Genomic DNA, 24,069 nt, shown 5'->3' with positions numbered 1-24,069 from the left:
GTTACTTTAAGCCTGGTTCTTCACTCTATCCACTGTGCTGCTTAGCTGCCCCACTGGGAAGTAAAAACTGTGAGGTAATAATTCTGAAGGTTTCCTGTATGAAATAAAAAATTAATTTTCCAAAACATTCCCAAATTAGTATTTTTTCTATCACATGGGCAGATTCTTTGATGACCTAGAGAACTTGATGAAAGCTTTCTTAAAGTTAACAAATGTTACTCTTAGTGCATATCAACATTCTGGCAAATAGGAAAATAGGTCAACTTTCTCCTCTTTTTCTTGTCTTAAGTAGATTCCTAAAAGGTAGAAAGTGACTGGTGGAGGATAAAATAAAGAAGAATAAAAAGGATGGACAAATTTGCAGTCATTTAATGAGCATCTTTCTATGATCATAGTATCTGGAATTTAATCCTCATCCCTCCACAAAAGCATAGGGATGCATCTATTTCTAGTTGAATCCTTGTGTTAGAATATGAGGAGGGGGGCAGAGATTCCAAATGAGTATAGCATATGGGAAGAGGTATAGCATACATAATACTGAAAGAGGGAATAGCACAGTGTAATAAAAAGAATACTGAATTTGGAGTCAGAGAACCTAAGTTTGGATTTCAGGTCAGTCATTTATTCCTTTTGTCACCATATTGAATGTCACATCACTTCCCTTTACCTCAGTTTTTTCATCTATTAAAAAAAGTGAAGTTTGACCACATGATGTCCAAGATCCCCTTCAACTGTGTATCTCTCTTGCTCTGGATCTTTCTCTCTCTTTCTCTCTGTCTCTTTTTTCTCTGTCTCTCTGTGTCTGTCTGTCTCTTTCTCTTTCTCTATATACATATATATGCATATATATAATCTTCTGAATATTATATTAATAAGGTAAGTAAATATCCTAAAAATCTCCATCCTATTCTCATGAAGGAAGTATCTCAATTCTTTAGTATTAGAAGTAACTGACACAAGTCACTGTTTCATTGTGCACTTTGCTTAAGATGTCTAATTTAAATTTTCAAAAATAATAAAAAGTCAGAAAGCAAAACATAATGTAAAACTCAACACAAAAGAGAGGAATTCCATATTGTCTGGAAAAAGGTAGGCCAGGGCAGTTTGAACATTCTTCCAGAGGACATTTAAAATGACATGTTTGAAAGAGAGAACAAGTTTTAAATGTATAACATGTACATGCTGACAGCACTTTTACTCTGTCAACAATATAGAGGCAACTGAGCTTAGCATCTAGTTAACTAGAATAATTAGCTAATCTAGGAAGCTACTAGATGGCTTTCTTCCTTTTTCCTACTACAGATATCAGATTCCCTAGCAGCTGCCTCGTTGTATCTTGGGCTTTTCTCTTCTAGGCCCTTCTGTACCAGGGTCTCTGTCTCCTACTACATGGTAGAATTCTGTGGTCTCCTTCCCTACTCAACTGAGTGTATCTTTATTATTTGTTATGGTATTTTCCTATCACTAATTACAATGGGGATTATTAGAGAACATTTAGTTCTACTTGCTCCAAATGCCAAGTTGATATCCTACAGCCCGCGGGCCACATGCAGCAGTTGAGAATGTTTATCCCATTCACCCGGGGCTTTGAGGTTTCTTTATTTAAAGGCCCACAAAACAAAGTTTTTGTTTTTACTATAGTCGGGCCCTCCAGCAGTCTGAGGGACAGTGAACTGGCCCCCCATTTAAAAAGCTTAAGGACCCCTGTCTAGGCATTCAAATGGCTATTTATTCTTCCTATGATCATAAATTCATTGGGTACATAATATTTTTTAAATTTCTGTAGTGTCCTGTGAATATTGTTGCTGTTCCATTAATCATATACAGAAATAGACAAGATATGCTCTTCTCTGGAATATTCTACTATAAATAATTTTATTTTATGTCTAAATTTGTATTAATAGCTCTACAAATCTTATTTAGTTCTACCAAGACCACTTAATCTTATTTAGAACAAATTTAATGATAGCTTTTTAGTGAATCTGATTCTAGATCCTTGAAATTAACTTCATATTTTAGGTTCTTAGAAATTTTGAAGACTTTATTGTGCTACCCATTTATTCTTCTCTTGACAATATACTATTGAGTCAGTAAAGCATTGTTTGCAGTAGTGCCTTTTTATGCAATCACTGATTATCCCCATTAAAAGCATAGCCACTATTAAAAAAATTCATGACATTGTCAAATGTGATTCTAGGTGCAGTTGTTCACATGTGCCTATAATTCCTGCCTTTTGGGAGAAACTTATTTAGTCACCCTAAATAGAATTTTGCATATGTAATAAAGAAAAGGAAAAGATTTGAACCTCTCCAGGTCTCCAAAGAAATATCCAAATTTTGGAATGTAAACCAAGGAGCCCTGACATAGTCTTGTATAATTTTCTTGGATATCAAATACTAAGCTGAGGAAAATTGTATAGGAGAGAATGATGATCAATAGTGCACAGTGCATAGAGAGTATAGGAATAAATGGACTTTTCCTTAAATTGATCAGTAACATCTATTTAAAACCACCAGCAAGCATCATATGTAATGGGGACAAACTAGAACCATTCCCAATAAGATCAGGAGAGAAACAAGGCTGCCTGCTATCACCATTACCATTCAATGTTGTATTAGAAATGTTAACTTTGGCAATAAGAGAAGAAAAAGAGATTAAAGGAATTAGAGTAGGTCATGAGAATACCAAATTATCACTCTTTGCAGATGATATGATGATATACTTAGACAATCCTAGATAATTAACTAAAAAACTACTAGAAAAGATTCACAACTTCAGCAAAATTGAAGAATACAAAATAAATCCATATAAATCATCAGCATTTTTATATATTACCAACAAAGTTCAGCAGCAAGAGATACAAAAAGAAATTTCATTCAAAATAACTGTCGATAGTATAAAATATTTGGGAATCTATCTGCCAAGGGAAAGTCAGGAAATATATGAACACAACTACAAAACACTTTCCACACAAATAAAGTCAGATCTAATCAGTTGGAAAAATATCAAGTGTTCATGGGTAGGCTGAGTGAATATAACAAAAATGACAATACTACTTAATCTACTTATTTAGTTCCATACCAATCAAACTCCCAAAGAGTTATTTTATAGGGATAGAAAAAAAATAATAACAAAGTTATCTGGAAGAACAAAAGGTCAGACCGAATTTCAAAGGAATTAATGAAAAATATGCTAATGAAAGTGGCCTAGATGTGCCAGACCTAAAACTATATTAGAAAGCAGTGGTCATCAAAACTATTTGGTATTGGCTAAGAAATAGAGTAGTCAATCAGTAGAATAGGTTAGGATCACAGGACAAAATAGTCAATAACTATAGCAATCTAGTGTTTGATAAACCCAAAGATCCCACCTTTTGGCATAAGAACTCACTGTTTGACAAAAACTGCTGAGAAAATTGGAAACTAGTATGGAAGAAATTAAGCTTGACTCACACCTAACACCATATACCAAGATAAGATCTGAATGGGTTCATGATTTAGACATAAAGAGTTATATTATAAGCAAATTAGAAGAATATAGGATAATTTACCTCTCAGATCTGTGGAGAAGGAAGGAATTTGTGACCAAAGAAGAAATGGAACTCATAATTGAACATCAGATAGATAATTTTGATTATATTAAGTTAAAAAGGTTTTGTACAAACAAAACTAATGCAAACAAGATCATAAAGAAAGAAAGACATTGGGAAATCATTTTTACATTTAAGGATTCTGATAAAGGCCTCATTTCTAAAATATATAGAGAATTGACTCAAATTTGTAAGAATTCAAGCCATTCTCCAGTTAGTAAATGGTCAAAGGATATGAACAATCAATTTTCAGATAAAGAAATTAAAACCATTTCTAATCATATGAGAAGGTGCTCTAAATGACTATTGATCAGAGAAATGCAAATTGAGACAACTCTATACACTTGTTAGATTGGCTAAGATGACAGGAAAAGATAATGCTGAATGTTGGAGGGGATGTGAGAAAACTGGGATACTGATACATTGTTAGTGGAACTGTGAACAGAATCAGACATTCTGGAGAGTAATCTGACACTATGTTCAAAAAGTTATTAAACTGTCCATAGCTTTGATCCAGCAGTGTTTCTCCTGGGCCTGTATCCCAAAAAGATCTTAAATGAAGGAAAGGGACCCACATGTATAAGAATGCTTGTGGCAGCCCTTTTCATAGTGGCAAGAAATTGGAAATTGAGAGGCTTCCCATCAGTTGGAGAATGGCTGAATAAGTTATGATATATGAATGTTATGGAATATTATTGTTCTATAAGAAATGATCAGGAAGATAATTTTAGAGAAGCCTAGAGAGACTTACATGAACTGATGCTAAGTGAAAAGACTGAACCAGGAGATCATTATACAGAGCAACATCAATATCATACGACAATCTTTTCTGATTCATTTTACTCTTTCCAACAATGGAATAATTGAGACAGTTCCAATGACTTATGACAAGGAGAGCCATCTACACCTAGAGAGAGAACTGTGGGAATTGAATGTGGATCACAACATAACATTCTCACCCTTTTTGTTGCTGTTCATTTGCATTTTGTTTTCTTACTCATTTACTTTCTTTTTTATTATCTGATTTTTCTTGTGCATGAAGAGAATCGTGTCAATATGTTTATACATATGGAATTTAACATATATTGTAACATGTTTAACATATATTGGATTGCTTGCCATCTAGAGAAGAAGGTGGGGAGGAGGAGGAGAAAATATGAAGCACAAGGCTATACAAGGGTCAATGTTGTCAAATTATCCATGTATATATTTTGAAAATAAAAACTTCAAAAAATTAAAAAATAATAATGCACAGTGCCACCTTACTGATTATTTTTTAGTCTTTGAAAACCCTGAGGAGTTTAGTTTACTACAGAGCAGGGAATTAGATTTTTTGTGAGAATATTCCCTCCCAAGTAAGTTGCTTGAATAGTCCCATTTCAGAAAAAGAAATAGAACAGGCAATTAAACAACTCCCTAAGAAAAAATCCCCAGGACCAGATGGATTTACATGCGAATTTTACCAAACATTTAAAGAACAATTGGCCCCAATGCTATATAAATTATTTGATAAAATAGGGAATGAAGGAGTCCTACCAAATTCCTTCTATGACACAGACATGGTACTGATACTTAAACCAGGTAGGTTGAAAAACAGAGAAAGAAAATTATAGACCAATCCCCCTAATGAATATTGATGCTAAAATCTTAAATAAGATATTAGCAAAAAGACTACAGAAAATCATCTCCAGGATAATACACTATGATCAAGTAGGATTTATACCAGGAATGCAAGGCTGGTTCAATATTAGGAAAGCTATCTATATAATTGGCCATGTTAATAACCAAATTAACAAAAACCATATGATCATCTCAATAGATGCAGAAACAGCATTTGACAAAATCCAACATCCATTCCTATTAAAAACACTTGAGAGTATTAGGAATAAATGGACTTTTCCTTAAAATAATCAGCAGCATCTATTTAAAACCATCAGTAAGCATCATATGTAATGGAGACAAACTGCAACCATTCCCAATAAGATCTGGAGTGAAACAAGGTTGCCCACTATCACCGTTACTATTTAATATTGTATTAGAAACGCTAGCTATAGCAATAAGAGCTGAGAAAGAGATTAAAGGAATAAGAATAGGCAATGAGGAAGCCAAATTATCACTCTTTGCCGATGACATGATGGTATACTTAGAGAACCCCAGAGATTCTGCTAAAAAGTTATTAGAAATAATCCACAACTTTAGCAAAGTTGCTGGTTATAAAATAAACCCACATAAGTCATCAGCATTCTTATATATCACTAACAAAATCCAACAGTCAGAGTTACAAAGAGAAATTCCATTTAAAGTAACTACTGATAATATAAAATATTTAGGAATCTATCTGCCAAGGGAAAATCAGAAACTTTATGAGCAAAATTACAGACCACTTTTCACACAAATTAAGTCTGATCTAACCAATTGGAAAAATATTAAATGCTCTTGGATAGGGCGAGCAAATATAATAAAGATGACAATATTACCTAAACTAATCTATTTATTTAGCGCTATACCAATCAGACTCCCAAAAAACTATTTTAATGACCTAGAAAAAATAACAACAAAGTTCATATGGAAAAACAAAAGGTCAAGAATTTCAAGGGAATTAATGAAAAAAAAATCAAATGATGGTGGCTTAGCTGTACCAGATCTAAAATTATATTATAGAGCAGCAGTTACCAAAACTATTTGGTATTGGCTAAGGAATAGATTAGTTGATCAGTGGAATAGATTAGGTTCAAGGGATAAAACAGTCAACAAATATAGCAACCTAGTCTTTGACAAACCCAAAGATCCCAGCTTTTGGGATAAGAACTTACTGTTTGATAAAAATTGCTGGGAAAATTGGAAACTAATATGGCAGAAACTAGGCATTGATCCATACTTAACGCCGTACACCAAGATAAGGTCAAAATGGGTTCATGACCTAGGCATAAAGAATGAAATTATTAATAAATTAGAGGAACATAGGATAGTTTACCTCTCAGACCTGTGGAAGGGGAAGGTCTTTATGACCAAAGCAGAACTAGAGATCATTACTGATCACAAAATAGAAAATTTCGATTATACCAAACTGAAAAGTTTTTGTACAAACAAAACTAATGCAGACAAGATTAGAAGGGAAGCAATAAACTGGGAAAATATTTTTACAGTCAAAGGTTCTGATAAAGGCCTCATTTCCAAAATATATAGAGAATTAACTCTAATTTATAAAAAATCAAGCCATTCTCCAATTGAAAAATGGTCAAAGGATATGAACAGACAATTCTCAGATGAAGAAATTGAAACTATTTCTAGTCATATGAAAAGATGCTCCAAGTCATTATTAATCAGAGAAATGCAAATTAAGACAACTCTAAGATACCACTACACACCTGTCAGATTGGCTAAGATGACAGGAAAAAATAATGATGATTGTTGGAGGGGATGTGGGAAAACTGGGACATTGATTCATTGTTGGTGGAGTTGTGAACGAATCCAACCATTTTGGAGAGTAGTTTGGAACTATGCTCAAAAAGTTATCAAACTGTGCATACCCTTTGATCCAGCAGTGTTACTACTGGGATTATATCCCAAAGAGATTATAAAGAAGGGAAAGGGACCTGTATGTGCACGAATGTTTGTGGCAGCCCTTTTTGTAGTGGCTAGAAACTGGAAACTGAATGGATGTCCATCAGTTGGAGAATGGCTGAATAAATTGTGGTATATGAATATTATGGAATATTACTGTTCTGTAAGAAATGACCAACAGGATGATTTCAGAAAGGCCTGGAGAGACTTACACGAACTGATGCTGAGTGAAATGAGCAGGACCAGGAGATCATTATATACTTCAACAACAATACTATATGATGACCAGTTCTGATGGACCAGGCCATCCTCAGCAACGAGATCAACCAAATCATTTCTAATGGAGCAGTAATGAACTGAACTAGCTATGCCCAGAAAAAGAACTCTGGGAGATGACTAAAAACCATTACATTGAATTCCCAATCCCTATATTTTTGCCCACCTGCATTTTTGATTTCCTTCACAAGCTAATTGTACAATATTTCAGAGTCTGATTCTTTTTGTACAGCAAAACAACGGTTTGGTCATGTATACTTATTGTGTATCTAATTTATATTTTAATATATTTAACATCTACTGGTCATCCTGCCATCTGGGGGAGGGGGTGGGGGGTAAGAGGTGAAAAATTGGAACAAGAGGTTTGGCAATTGTTAATGCTGTAAAGTTACCCATGCATATAACCTGTAAATAAAAGGCTATTAAATAAAAAAAGAAAAAAAAAACTGAAGTTCAGAAAAGTAAAAAAAAAAGAGAGAGAATATTCCCTCCCATTCCCATGAAAAGTGTACTAAGATATTTCAGCTAGCCCTTTTTTACCCACATTCTCTCCCTTGACTATGAAGACCTCTTTTGAACTTCAAAAATTCTCACAGATATTTATTTTACTCAGTATGCATTGATTGAGAAAAGCTTCAAAAATAAAACTAGTTTCTGTTTCATTTTTTCAGTCATTTCTGACTCTGTGATTTAATTTGGGATTTTCTTGCTTCAGACACTGTAATGGTGTGTCATTCCCTTCCCCTGTTCATTTTACAGATGAGGAAACTGAGGCAAATGGGATTAAGTAAATTGCTCCGAGTTGCACAGCTAGTAAGAGTCTGAGGTCATATATGAATTCAAGAAGATTAGTATTCCTGACTCTAGTGCTGGCACTCTATTCATTCTGCCACCTAGCTGCTCAAGCAAAGCTACTAACAGTTCAGAAAAAATGATGAATAATAATTTTTTTAGTCAATCACAATATCTTTTGCATTCATTTAAAAAAGTAGTAATTTATATATGTGCAAGATGGGAAACTACTGCTAGCTTGAAAAGATCTCAGAGACCTTATTTTCTTAACCCTTTATTTCATAGATGAAGAAACAACCTCAAGGAAGTTAAATGATTTTCATACCAAGAGGCAAAATTTCAATCCATGTTCTCTGACTCCAGAGGCTGTGTTCTTTCTTCTGTACAGCTATTTAATTCTACAAAAAGGTATAATTGATTATTTAAATATTGATTTAGGGACCACCTTGTAAAAAAAAATATCCCCATGCCCAGAATCTGCTGTCCACAGTATAAGAACTATTAAGGTAAACCATTACACTAATCTAAACCATATTAAATCTGTTGGGAGAATTACCTCATGGTTTAGACATGCCATATTCTTGATTGAGCACACCTGGTTTCCTGACATCTGTTAAAATAAAGAATCATTTAATTTCAGAGGTGTAAAATGCCTTTGAGATCATTTTGCCAATGATCTCATTGGTTCATTGGTTGAGAAGCCTGCCCAAGGTCACTCTGCTAGTTAGTGGCAGAACTGAGATTGCATCATAAAACATTAATCAATTTCTAAATGTTAATTTAATAGTGTCATTAGGAATGCTAATTTTAACATTTTCCCACTTAGAGAATCTGTTCAGCCTAATAGTCATTTTGTTATTCCTGTATTTTCATTTGAGACGCTTCTTGTTGGAACACAAAGAAAATGTAAAGAATTAATCTGAACTGTAGAGGTCACCAGTGGTCCAGATAACTGAATGAAAAGAAATACATTATTATTATAACTAGGGCAGCTTGAATAAAGGATCCACACCCTTTGGGGCTAGATTACCTAATTCAATGATTTGCTACTTCCTCCACCTTGCTCTTAGTAGGCATTTAATAAATATGACTGTTACTAATCCCTCTACTCTCTTTATCAAGCAAGGATTTGCTTATAGATCCAGTGTCTTCTAAGGAGTTGTTTCAAAAATTTCCTTTTGCACAATTTGCCACAGAGAGATCTAAAACAGTACCATGCAAATTGTTATTTTCACTGAGTTTTGAAAGGGGACAATATTTCTTGAGAGAAGATTGAGCTTTAATTCCCATTTCAATAGTAATGAAATTGCACTTGGAACAAATAAAAGGAACATTCTGTACATAGCAGTATTTCATTGCTTCAGGCTAATTAAGGGCAAAGTTCAACAAAACTGGCAAAAAAGAATAAATTATGTAATAATTTTTTAAAATGTAATGTTATTCAAACATATGGTGATAAACTAAGCTGATATAGTTTATTAATACTATGTGTTCTTTAATAGACGTTCTTAAGCAATCTGTTTTAATACCAACTGGAATTTTTTACCATTAAAATCTGCTAATGATTTCCATACATTATCTTTTTTGAGCCTCATAATGAACTTGTGATTTAAATACTACTGGTGTTATTAGCCCCATTTTATATGTAAGAAGACTGAGGCTTGTCATATTCCCCTAGTTAATAAGTATCAGAATCTGACTTTGAATACAAGTTCCACTGACTCCATATTTGCCGCTCCTTATGCTATTCTATCCCTGATTGTGATTTGAATGCATCACTGATTTAAAGAACTATTCAATGCAGAAACTTCTACCAATATAAATTGATACCTTCTCTAAAACTAATCTTACTGAAATTGAATATAGGGGCATTGAACTGGTAGCTTTTGTATATACAATTTGTATATACAAATATAGTATACATTGGCAACTAGGTGGCACAGCATTGGGCTGATGATGATCTGAGTTCAAATGCAGCCAGATTGAAACACTTTCTAGCTGCCTTTATTTCTTCACCCTATAAAGCTTTTTAAATTACCTGTTATTGCAATCTTTTTACACTATTCAGATGAAATATCTAAGGAAAATTCATATAAAAATGTAACTTTAATGTTATAGAATCCTGTCAAATTTGGAGTTAGTGAAATCTGATTTAAAGAATTTTCTATAAGGAGATATTCCAAATATTAAATAAAAATATTTTTTAGACTATTTCCACGTGTAAAATGAATTAAAGAATTGAAAAAAAAATCCAGATAACTCAGAGGGAAAACTAGTATTAATCTAAAAAGTCATATTTTTAATCTGATGAGATCAAATTTCTTTATCTGATTTATTACTGTTAAATTCATGATTTTATGAATCTGGAATAGGCCAAAATACTGTTTCTACTTGCTCCCTTATTAGTGGGAGGAATTGTTTTAAATTGTTTACTCTTGGTTAATGTGGTTTTCCTCTCTGGGAACTTAGATTTTAATGAATGTTTTTTTTCATGAAAAGGAGAGCAAAAGATTTGGTAACTTAAGAGAAGAGAAGTGATTGGAGCAAACAAGTGGGCCAGAAAAAGACTTTGACTGTTCACTAGTTACATGGTATATCTATCATCTCAGCTCTGCAAATATTCCGTAAACTAAAGGAATCATACCATAATGACACAAAAAAGCAAGAGAGAAAAAGGAGTAAAGAGTAAAATCTTCCCTGAGTACAAAAAAAAAAAAAAAAAAAAAAAAGTAAAGAGTAAAACAAGAATAAAGTCTTCCCTGTTCTGAACATATTTATTTCATGTTAGGGAAAAAATTCATTGAGATTGAAACTCATAGTCTATAGGTAGTATTTTTAAAAGCCTCATTTTGATAAAAATCAGGGTTAGATGTTATGGATCCAGATCCAGTTATGATATGTTTATCATAAGCATAACATCCAATACAAAAAAGACAGATCACATAAAGAAAATGAATTTCCAGGGAACAGAATACTATGATTTCTAGAAAGGTTAAAAAGGTAACTCTTAGCTTCTTGTGCCTATGATTCCAGGGTAGGAGGGGATGGGAAAGAGACATACTCTAAGCAAGAAAAAGTTCTTCCTGAGAAGGAATACAAGGCATATCAGTGGCTCATGATCAGTTTCTAAGATAAAAATGGCAAGACTAAGTTTCAGAGAGAAATAAATAAAAAAGAAGTATCATTCCTGGAATAAGTTGAAATGATTTCTGTTCTTTACCATGATACTTACAATCTGAATGACTATGTGCCAATTCCTTAATTTCTCTGAACTTTCATTTCTTTAACTGTAAAATGGAGACATTTAGTTGATATGGATGCTACAATGAAAATATTTTATAAGGCCTCAGTTGTTATATTAATATGACTTATTGCTATAATTTTTGAAAGTCAGATACCCAAAGAAAGGAATCATTTGAGAGTATCATAGAAAGGAGATGTTTATTGTAGGTCCTGTGATCTCATAGCCAGAATTAAGAACTAGGAGAGCATAGTTAAGAAGAGCTCAGACACACATTTTCTGCTTCTATTCTGAATGGCTCCTTTTAGTACTGAATATCCTCTACATAGTAAATCTTAACCAGCAAACTCGAGGAAGTTTACTTTGAGGGTAAGTACAAGCACTGGTTTCAAACTCTATTTGTATTTGTGTATATCAAAACTGCTGCTACAGACTATTTCACGGCAAACAAGTGGATGTGTTCGATGAAATTCCACATTCCTTGAGACATAGCAAACAAGGCAGTTGTCTTGAATGAGAAGCCAGAATACTAACAAACATCAGCACACATACACACACACACACACACACACACACACAGAGAGAGAGAGAGAGAGAGAGAGAGAGAGAGAGAGAGCACTAAAAAGGAAAGAATACTCAAATACTCCACTGGCAAGATTTCTTGAGAAAGCATTTCCACCAAGAGATTCCATCAAGCTATCAAACTGAATGCACAGAGTCACTCCATAACCAACCTATTCTTAAATAAGCTGAGGAAAAAATCACTGCCAAGTTGTTGTTCTTGAAGAGGACTAAGTCCTCAGAAAGGTGATGTCATGACTTGCAAATGAAATGAATTTAAGTGAGGGAAAGATGTGAAAAGTCAACAGCTTTAATCTCTCCTCTGGCACTATCTATGCCCAGTAAAAACATACAGCTCAGGATGACTGGAAATGACCCTGCATGTAGTGTGAGACGTTGACCTTTTTAAGCTAAGTTCTTTTCCAGATATCAGTATATCTAATGCAATGTCCATTCAGTAATTAAGTGTAGATAAGAAGAATGAAGCAAAGAATGACCATTTTTAAAAATTTAAAAAAAATCTATCTGAAAGGGGAAGATTCTCAGGGTTTCTGGCCCAAACAGAAAGAATTGCTATTTACCCTTACTCTGAGCCATCAGAACCCAAACAATGACCAAATGAAGCTTGGGCTGGGGCCCATTGTTGACCAATCAATGAGAGCCAGAGAAAGTATGTTCAAAGCTTGGTCCTTAAAAAAGAAATCAAACTCTTAAACCTCAAGATATGTTGTCAGGTTTCAATGATCAAAATTTATATTCCTTTAGGCAGAGCATCCACGGTAAGGGTGTGATTCCTTATGTGGACAGAGTGAGAGAAAACAAGGAGAGAAATTGGGAAAGGAAAGAGGGAATGAGCAAACTGCCTTGCCCAACTATATCTGGCCAATTGGGTTTACTGTAGGACAGCTATTACTGCTCACAGGTGTAACTGCAAAACCTTGATCCCCTTACTGAGTTTCATAACTATACCTGTGCAGGGGTCTATCCCATATGAATGGGGCTTCAAATGTGCTAAATTGGCTTCATTTTTTATAAGGAACTACTTCATGGAATTCTCAGCAACTAGACAGTGGTGCTGCTATTGCAGCACTATCTATCTAGTTCAGAACTATAGACAGCTCCAGTTGTGTGACAAGTTAACAATTTTGCTAAGTCCATTAGCCAGAAATTTGTAGCTTTATCTAACATCCTGTCTATACAGTATTGAGCTAATATTGCAGATAAGATCAGAGAGTTTTATAAACTAAGCAAAAAGGGAAGAATTGCAAACAAATAAGATTAAGTTATCTTTTAATGTGTAGATAAAACCAGGTTTTAACTTATTAGGCATCTATAAACTTGGAAATTTTTCCCTTTATTGTGTTAGTGGAAACTTCTTGTTTTGTTTCCCTGTAGAAAAACTTTTTTTTAAACCAGCTGAACTATTACCTGAAAGATATGTTTTTCATTGTTTTCAAGGATAAAGAAAAAGGAGTCATCAAAAGAGGACCTATGCCTTCTCCTAAAAATTAAATCTTGTATTGAAAAGAACAGTTTCTTAGAGATATGGCAGCAATGAAATCCCATGTGGAGATACCAATAATGTAAGTACTATGCCTTGTTATTAAAATAAAAGTGTGAGATTATTAGATACAGAAGGTCTATGATGTCATATCAGAGATCTGCATGTCTACAGCAGAAGTACTGATCCATCCAAAAATACAATAAAATATAATGTGAACATGTGGTTTTCTAAGTCAATATGTCACCCCATGAAGATCTTATGTATGGTTTAGTGGTCATTCTTTTTTTTTTTTTTTAATTTGACAACAATGTTCTGTTGCCAGATGTTTCTCAATATGTTCAAAATATGTTCTTATACAAGCATACAAACTACTGTCCTCAAACCATTCCTCTTTTTTTAGAAAACCATTCCATTTCCTCTTCTGGTTTAAGTGAGAGAAAATAACCCAAACAGTTGGTGATTTTTGGCACCAGAGATAACCTGGTAATGAAAAAATGAATAAATTATTACTCAGGTTCTTAATGTATTTCTCAGTACTGAAAACATGAAGGAAAGCTCACAATTAAAATACAACACTAGATGAAAATTACAAAGCTAGTCACTAATGCTTTCAAGAAGAATTAATTGGAAAGCTAACTATGAGTCTATTTCTGAATGCTTTGAAAATTTTATTTTCTACCATCTTCTGGTATATTTCACCCAATTTTATATATCTTTTATCCATATTCTAAAGGCAATTAGTTCCTGTTTAATCATATAATTTCCATCATAATCCAAGCCCTTATCATGTTTTATGTGGACAATTGCCAGGACAGACCTGACATTATCTAATGTCTTCTTTCTTGAATCTCTTTTCTTCAGAACTGCCTAAGTGATATTCTTAATTTATAGATAAAAGTATGTCACATCTCTCCCTAAAATCTTCACTGCTCAACATTACCCTTAACATTAAATTCAAAATTCTCAGTCTAGAAAATCATTCCCTCTACAATCTGTCACCCATTTTTTTTTTGCTTATTTAATGTTATTCCTCTTTACATAGTTTATTTTCCAATCAAACTGACCTACTCACTATTTACCATAACCATATTCCATCTCCTGTTTTATTTTGTTTTGCTTTTTTCTTGTTCACAAATGATTTCCTCATTCTGGGATATATTCCTTCTTCCTCTATACCTATTGAATCCCTAGTTTTCCTTAAAACACAAATCAAGTACTACTTTCTAAATGAGTCTTTTCCTGATGCAGTAAAGGATTCCTCTCCTTACCTCAGGTATGAATACCATTTCCCTCTGGAAATTATTTTTAGTATTACTTAATATTTATTCTTTATTTTCTTATATGTTCATGTAATATCCCTCAAGATAATTTAACTCAATTGATTGTTCATTTCCAATATTGTAACCTAGTGTCTATGGGCTAAGATAACACAATATGTTGAATTCAAAATAAAAAATTTGAATCAAATTAATACCCGAATTATATATAATTAACAATGCCTTGATCATAATAGGTATATATCATTAGGTGCATATGCCTATGTAATAAACTTCTACACACACACACACACACACACACACACAAACTCCAGCCTATAAATTATACTATGTATACTATGAGTTTGTTTGTTTGTTTTCCATAGTGTGATACAGTATTATTTTGTTGTTGTTGTTGTTGGCAGAGGTTTTGTATTGGAATCCTTGGAAAAGTGACTTCATCTTTCTCTATTGTTTCCTTATTTGTAAAATAAGGTGGCTTAATGGGTGCTATCTTCTTAGGGATACTATATCACCAAGCAAAAATGCTGTAAAACAAATTACACAATGACAACCAAGAAAGAAATTTTCCTAAGCATGGAAATCTCCCAATTATTATAGCAGACAAGGAAAAACAAGCTATCCAAGGCAGCAGCTGCAGTGTATATATGTTAAATTTGTTTCCTAGGAAATGTGTTTCAGAAAAGTAGCAAATGGCATTTAATTCATGCCCCAGGGCCCTCTTCAGATTAAAAGTTAATTTTCTCCATTGGTGCCATAGTGTATCTGTAGGCATAACACATCTTGGCGGTGTTAGAGTGAAAGCATGACTCAGGATGCAAATGCTGCTTCATGATGCCTCCACTTTAAATTCAGAAACATCTGCCAATCAAGAATGCATGTGACCCCTTGGCAGGTCATGATGATGAGTATCAATCACAGTATAAGTAAAAATGAAAAGCAACTATTATAATCCAAAAAGGAATTAATGGCTCATCACTTTCAAGGTAAACTACCTTCCCAATAAGCAAAGTCATTTTTATACTTAGGGTATGCTGACTGCATCTATCAAAAATCATAATAGAGAATGTTTAGTATTCAATAAAAAATAAACTTAAAATTAGAACTGGTCCCTTTTTTGAAAGGGAAATGCTAAATCTTATTCATGAAGTATAGAGAGAAAAGGGAAAAAAAAAAAAACATTGGAATAAAAGAAGTTACATACTTGTGGAGTCCTTACAAGCTTCTAGTTTCCTTAAATATTTTCAGAGTACCAAAGTAGAGGGAAGAACAGGCAGTTTGTTGGAAATTCTCTGCCTCTAGCTAGCTACTATCTTTGGGAAATTCAACAATTATCTACAAAATTGTACATACTTCTGATTAGCAAGATTTCTTGTGGATTACCTAATACCTTAGCACTTCAAAGCAAATGGGTCACAGATGGGGGCAAAAAGTAACAAGAAGGAAAAGGAGGTCTGCTATGGGAGGGGGTGGAGATTCAGCAAAGAATCAACATAAAATGTTAAAAATTGGTTGTTGTTCAGTGCTATCTGATTTTTCATAAACCTATTTTAGGGTTTTCTTGGCAAAATTACTAGATTAGTTTGCCATTTTCTTCTCCTCTTCACTTTATGCTACTGAGGCAAGTGAGGTCAAAATGACTTGCCCCAGGATCAAACAGCTAGTGTCCATTTTGAATACATGAAGTCTTCTGATTCCACAGAAGTACCCATCTGTCCTTGTTAAAGGTGGAAGAGATTTTAAAAGTCATCTGGATGATTATTTTTTCTTCACAGATAAAAAAAAAGTGAGTTTCAATAACATAGGGACTTCTCTACAGTCACACATCAGTTTAAAAATGGCAATAAAATCAAAATATCCTGGGCCTCAATTCTGTGCTCTTTGCACTTTTAACAAGTTGGCCTGTGAATGGCTGATGGAAAAATGTGCATATTTAGCTATACCTTTCTGCTTCTAGGTCATCAAACACCGGTTGCTAAATATATCATTATTAACTTGCTTTTAAATTGTGCCACCATATGCAAGCAGGTATATGTCACTGTGAAACATATATTCTTTTTAAAAAATTAAATAGTACTTTATTTTTCCAAATACAAATAAAGAGTTTTCAACATTTACCTTTGTGAAAACATGTATTCCCAATTGTTCTTCCTCTTCCCTCTTCTCCCCAAAACAGCAAGTAATCCAATACAGATTAAATAGAAACACATAGTCTTGAACAGAAATATATAAATTGAATTTTAATAAATCATTAGCACAAAGTAATGTATAAATAGACACAAATGAGTCTGTAAGTACATATCCTAATAATTCACCACGCAAATTTGGAGCTTGATATTAATAACTACAAAGATACTAATGGAACTTCCCAATTACTGATCAGTATTCCCTTATTTTATCCACAAAATAAGTCTGTCTTCCTTTTTAACTCTTTTAAGATTTTGACAAACTTCACAGTTCCTCATTTGTAATGTTTGATCACTTGCATGTACCTCAATTTTTGGGTGATTCTCAGTTTTGTTTCCCTAGAGGCTGTGGTGTTCTATAATTAGAAGCAATATAAAACATCATTAGAATTTAAAAGTATTAAAAATCATGAACCTGTTTCAGAAAAAATGATTTTTTCCAAAGGCATTGCTATTCTCCTTTTCAATGAATGCTCTAATTCACTGTCTATTATTAATGTCCATCTAGTAACCAGGTGGCACAGTAAAGTGTTAGATTTGGGATCAAAATGATTTGAATTTAAATCCTACTGTATAATATTGGTAAGTCATTTAATCTATTTTAGCCTCTGTTCTTCCCCACAAAAAGATGATAAATATAGCATTTGTCTCAGAGGATTGTTGTGAAGATCAAATGAAATAATGTAAATGGAACATTTAGTACTATATAAATGCTCATGGTTACAGAAGTATCTATGTGGTATAGTGAATAGATTATTCAACCTGGTGTGAGGAACTGAATTTATATCTTGTCTTAGACCCTAACTGTGTAACACTAGGCAAGTTACAATTCCTTCCATTTCTTCACCTGTAAAAAGAAGATAATAATAGCATATGCCTCAAAATGCTTTTGTGGGAATCATATGCATAGCAGCTTGTAAACCTTAAAGCATTATAAAAATTCTAATCATTCAATTCCAATAGACTTGTAATGGAAACTGGCATCCACATCCAGAGAGAGAATTGTAGAGGCCAAATGTACTTGAAACAAGTAATCTTACAACAAGATGTCAACTTGTAGAACTATACTAAGTACTAAGTACATGTAAACTACAGAATCATTATCTCAATTCTACTGAGTTTTAACACCTTGTTGTAACAATCCTTGCCTCAAGTGTATTTCTCCAGAGTTCTGGCCCATTACAGAGAACTATGGAGACTGAATCTAGAGCAAAGCATACTATTTTCACTTTTTTTTGTTATTGTTGTTTGTTTACTTGGTTTTTTTTTTCCCTCCTTTTGATCTGATTTTAATTGTATGTCTGCAGTATAACAAATATGGAAGTATGTTTAGAAGAATTGCAAATGTTTAATCTGCACTGAAATGCTTGCTGTCTTCAGGTGGGTGGGGGAAGAGGGGGGATGAAATGGGACACAAGGTTTTGCAAAGGTAAATGTTAAAAACTATCTTTGCATGGATTTGGAAAAAACAAAATACTATTAAAAATTCTAGCCATTGTTACTATCATATTTCTAAAATAACTTCACACACATAAACACATAAACACACACACACATACACACACACACACACACACAAACACAAACACAATGTTTAACAGTAGGACTTTTTTTTGACTAAAGAGAATGAATTACTCCCTCTCTCTGACTCCAATGCCTATGTGGAAAGAGCACTCTTTCCTAATTCTTTACTTCAGATGTGACTTTTCCTTTAGTAATCATCCTCACTCTGTCCCTGAGCTAAAAGAAGAGGAAAGAGTTGTTTAAACTGCTACTGAGAGAATACAATTAAGGTAAATTTGTTTGAAGCCATTGTCTCAGTAGGGTTGTCTTTTTTTTTTTTTTTTTAAATCAATCCTTCTCCTACTATTTCACAGCTGGCTCATTCTTTTTTTCCCCCAAGTCCAGAATACACTCTCAAGTAATTTTTTTCCCTCTTTGGGGGAATTCTAAAATGATGTTTCAATAAAGTCTTTTATCATTTACTTAGGAACTTGACTAGAGAAAAACCGGACTCAGCAATTAGTAATGTTTTCTCATTCATCTTATCTGGATTAATAATAAGGTCTGGTATTTTCTCCACTGCTTTGTTATCTTCCCTTCTTGCAGATATCATGAAAATGGAATACTTTTGAGCTTTTAATGCTCTCAAAAATTTGTAACCTATAACATAACTCTATAATCATTTCTGGAAGTATGATGTTAGAGTGCAAATTTGGTGCTCTTGGTATTGAAAATAATTTGTTATACAAATATTCCATTTAATTGTTGCTTTCCTAAAAAAATTATCCTTTGTTCCTATGCTCCAAGTTTTTCACTATTCTAGTGCATCGTCCACAAAGATGATAAATATTTTTCTTTAGAACGATCTGATCGCCTCACTTCTCTACTCAATAAACTCCAGTGATTCCCTACTGATTTTAGGATCAACTTCTGTTCATTTTCTAAAGCCTTACCCCAACCTTCACAACCTTACCCCAACCTATATTTCCACTCTTATCTCATGCTACTCTCCTTCCTGCTTTCTTTTCCATCTTCACATACAACATTGCATTTTTCCATCTCTATGCTTTTGTGCTGGGTGACTCTCTTGCCTGGAATGTACTTCTTCATCTTTGCATCAGAGATCTTTTTTCTTTCACAACACAGTTCAAGCTTTTTTTTCTTTAAGAAAGCTTTCTTTACACCCCAATTATTATTACTTTCTTTCCCTAACAATTTTGTATTTTTGTATATATGTATATTTTTTGCTTCGGTGCCTAGCATAATGCCTGACATATAATAGGCATTTAATAAAATTTGTTAATCTATTGAATTATTGATCCATAAGTGTTCAAAGAGTGACTTTAGGTAGTTGAATATCTCACCACGTTCTCTTCACCTTTTTCTCTCTAGTACTTCTTGCTCTTTTATGAGGCAATGTGGCTTATAATTATCTACCTTTCTACTTCAGTAGATGTGATGAACAAGTTTCTATCCTGGTGTCTTCTATTCTTCTCCTCCTGGCATGTAAGTCAGCAGTCACTGAGGAAAGTATTTTTTAAGATCTTTTGGTTCTCTTCTTTTAGTAGCTGATTTACATCTGTTGAAATTCTATAGAAACTATATAATCGATATTGATGACATCTCTTTCAACATTCTGCATAAAAAATTTGATTAAATAGGTGAGGTCAGAAGTTTTTTTTTTAATTGTCCTCCATACTTTTCCCCCTGATGCACTGCACTTTTTTCTCCACTAAGTCTACAATCTGGTTACACAACTAATTCAGATAATGACTATCCCGGTAATGATCATTTCCTATCTTATAAGAAATAATCAGTTTCTTTTTTATGTTATTTGGCACTTGTCATGTCTAGCTCCTTAAGAATCTTTTTTAAAAAAGATTCTTATTTCTGTTAGATGTGGCTCCTGTAGAATCCACATCTCATCAGCCTCTATAATACCTTACTCCTAAATGATATTTCCTAAGATTTTTTTCTGTCTTGCCCTATTCCCATCTTTGCTTAAGTCAAAATATCAAAATATGCATTGATTTATTTTGGAAGTTCTTAGTTTTTCAAAAAATGTCTCTATTTCCTTATTTTCTATAAGTGGAGTTGGCACAAATAGTAAAATTATTTTCATGGCAGTCCTTTTGTAAATACTTATGAGTATTACAAAGCTAGTTGAAGAAAAATCTCATGAAACCATGTTTTCTGTTTACTTTGGGCATGTGATAAGAACACTTCAATCAACTCCTTTATTTGCCTTTCCAAGAAGAATCTCTGGGTCATCCTTCCATTTTCTTAAGAGTTTTCTACGTTCTTTTCTTATTTATAGCAAGAATGTCAATGTTTCCATGAACCAGAAGTTCACATCTTGGGAAAATGTGTATAATAATTTTAAAAAGCTATATGGTTATCACCAATCTCTATCCTTCTTTTCCTGCCACCATTGCTGCAAGAACAGAAGAATGCTCAGAACTGGGGACAATGTACTTTTCTTTGTTTCAGGATTTCCTGGTTCAAAGAATTAACCACCAGCTAGACTCTCTCTACTTAGTACACATAGGTTATTGACCCCAAGATTTTGTGAATTAAATAATATCTTAAATGAATATACATATAGCAGTATGTACTAATCTAATGTAGAAATTAAAGGAAGCTTGTAGTGCATTTTGTTTTGTTTTGCTTTTCTTTTTGTAAATCAATATTATTTCATTTTAATGATCTATTATCATGAAAAGAACATAGATGCAGAATCAGAGGATCTGACTTCAAATCCTAGTTCTTTTGTTACTAATTGTGTGGCCTTATATCAAGTCATTTAATCTCACTGAGCCTCAGTTTCTTCATCTATAAAATCAGGAGGTTGGTTTAAGTGATGACTGAAATTCCTTCCAGTACTCAGTCCTATCAATGCCAAAACTTGTCTTGTGACAAATCTTGAAGCTCGTGTTTTCATATATCAGGTTTCCTTACTATATAGAGGCTTGGCAACCCTTGTGCTAATGGGCAAAAAAGCCACTTCACATTTTGCTACTTTAATTTTCTACACATATTTTGTAGCAATAAATTACATCTTGATTTCTATTATATTCATCCTGTTATATTGGCAAAGATCACTACCTAAATTTCAATAAGTGTTTTGAATTTTGGAAGGGGTTTCTTTTGTTCTTGTCACACTGAAGTAACAAATTTCTCCTCAGTATCTACTATTGTGAATTTTTTTAGTACCTACTGCAATGCAGCTAGGCCTGGAAGCCACAGACAGCCAATTAGTTTTCTGATTTCAATTTCGCTTAAGGCATTTCAGTGATCAAAGATACATTTTTTAAAATAACAACCAAAAATCTGGAGGACTATGGTAACAAGACTGCAGTATTTTCTGGGAGGTGGGGCTTCCTGCGAAAAAATCTATATATACGCTACAATGAAGAATCCATGTTCAGATTCATTGGTACCTGGCAACTAATCTCTGCAGCAAATCCAACCAATGTACAATATACATCATGCTGTCTTCATAGGAAGGCAAAGGCAAAGTAGGCATATTCATCAAATCTGATTGTGTGTGTTGTAGCCAAGACTAGCACATCAGAATGCATCATAAAAATAGTCATTTGGGAACATAAATTGTTATTGTATATCTAGCCCTTAGGCAAATCATGCCTTATTAAAGATACCTGCTTATCTACATTCAATAAATTGTTGGCAGCTTTTTGAGCATGTATTATTTAAAAAAATCAGAGTGATATCAGCATGGGATGATGGAAAGAATTATAATCAACTAAAATTCATAGGATCATAGATCTTGAAGAGGAGTCGTTAATGTATTGGTCATAGATGTGTGAGTCTTATAAAATCTATGTTAAAAAACTCTTTCTTGGTATAATGTTACTTAAGTAATTGAAGGAAATGCAAAATTCAGTTAGACTTGAGGGAAAATAAAGACATGCATTTTCCCTATCTATGTTCAAAAACATAAACATTCCCTCTCCCTCTATTCACAATTACTTTGGTGGAAATGGGATAGGGAAGGTCTGTGGACCTCAGATTTAGAACCTTTAGGCTAGAGAGATCTTAAAAGGCCTTCTCATATGATTCCCTTCTTTTTGTAGATGAGGAAACTGAGGCCCAGGAAACTTGATTGTCTTGCTCCAGATTGTAGAAGTAGTATGAAAGATCCTCTTTCTTATCTTTGAATCATAGAATTCTCAGATTTGCAATACAGTGATTTTTCTTATTACTCACAGACTCTGACCCAGTCACAAACTCTCTAACCTCAATTTTATCTGAAAATACATGAAAAGCTTAGATTTGATCAGGAATTTTTAGTCGGGGATTTACAGAAAACCAAGGGATCTGTGGGCAGATTTTAGGATGTCTATAAACTTGAAAGGGGAAAAATAGCATTTATTTTCACTAATCACCAGCTGAAATTTGGCATTTCACTCAATTATGAATTTATAAAAGAAATGTTTTATGCAGTGGTCCATGGCCTTCACCAAAATGCCAAAATGATGCAAAAAGTTAAGAATAACTGAGTTAGATTTTCACAAATCCTCTTTCCTTTTTTAATTCTTATGATCTTTTTTTTTTTTGGAGGGGGGGGAATCTTTCTCTGTATATGTCACATAAGTCATTTTGCTAAGTAAAATTTGATCAATATCTTACTAGGCCAGTCATAGCAATTTAATAAATTGTATTGTTCCAAGTCTACTATAATCAGCAATTAATTATTTCATCTGAGTACTGCAAATGAGGGTCCCCATGCATTACATTCCAGTCTTGTTTCTACTTAGCTCACTAAAGAGATTTGAATGAATCTGAGATCTTCTCTCTTGCTAAATCCCAAGAGCTAAGTCCTAAAATAGAATGGATGTTGAAGGCATTCCTTATTCACCATTCTATGATCTACCTTCTTAGGTAGTGTCATTCAATAGCCAAAACATATCCGATTTGCTGGCAAATCTCACTACTTCAACTTTCACAGCATCTTTTATATGCCTCTCTTTTTCATTCATAGACCTATGAATCTGATTCAACTTCAGATGTCTGAAATGCATTAATAATGTGATCCTTAGCCAACCTGCTTTATGTATCTCTCGATTCAAATTAGTGCCCCATTCAACTGTCAAAATGACTTTCCTGTAGTATGTCTATCTTACATTCTTCCACTCTTTCCTATTTTATAAACTCCAATGTCTTCCTATTAACTATACAACCAAACATAAAATCCTCCATTTACCATTTAAATCCTTTACAATTTGCCCATTTTCCACCTTTCCAATCTTCTTATATTTTACTCTCTTTCCTGTATTCTACAATCTAGCACACTGGTTTCTTTGTTGTTCCCTGGACAAGATATTCCATCTCTGAACTTCATGCATTTTTACTGACTGGAATCCCTGGATTCCTTCATTTCCCAACTAAAATTCCACCTTTTATAAGTTTTTCACAATCTCCTTTAATGCTAAGGAAATCTTTCAGTTGATTATCTCCAAATTCTTCTGTATATATCTCATTTGTATATAGTTGTTTGTATGTTAATTCTCCCATTGGACTGTGAACTCCTTGAGATAGTAGATTGTATTTTATCT

The sequence above is a fragment of the Sarcophilus harrisii genome, chromosome 3 (genome assembly GCF_902635505.1).
Source record: "Sarcophilus harrisii chromosome 3, mSarHar1.11, whole genome shotgun sequence".
NCBI lineage: Eukaryota > Metazoa > Chordata > Mammalia > Dasyuromorphia > Dasyuridae > Sarcophilus > Sarcophilus harrisii.
The sequence above is the reverse complement of the archived record's forward strand: the minus strand, read 5'-3'. Positions refer to the sequence as shown.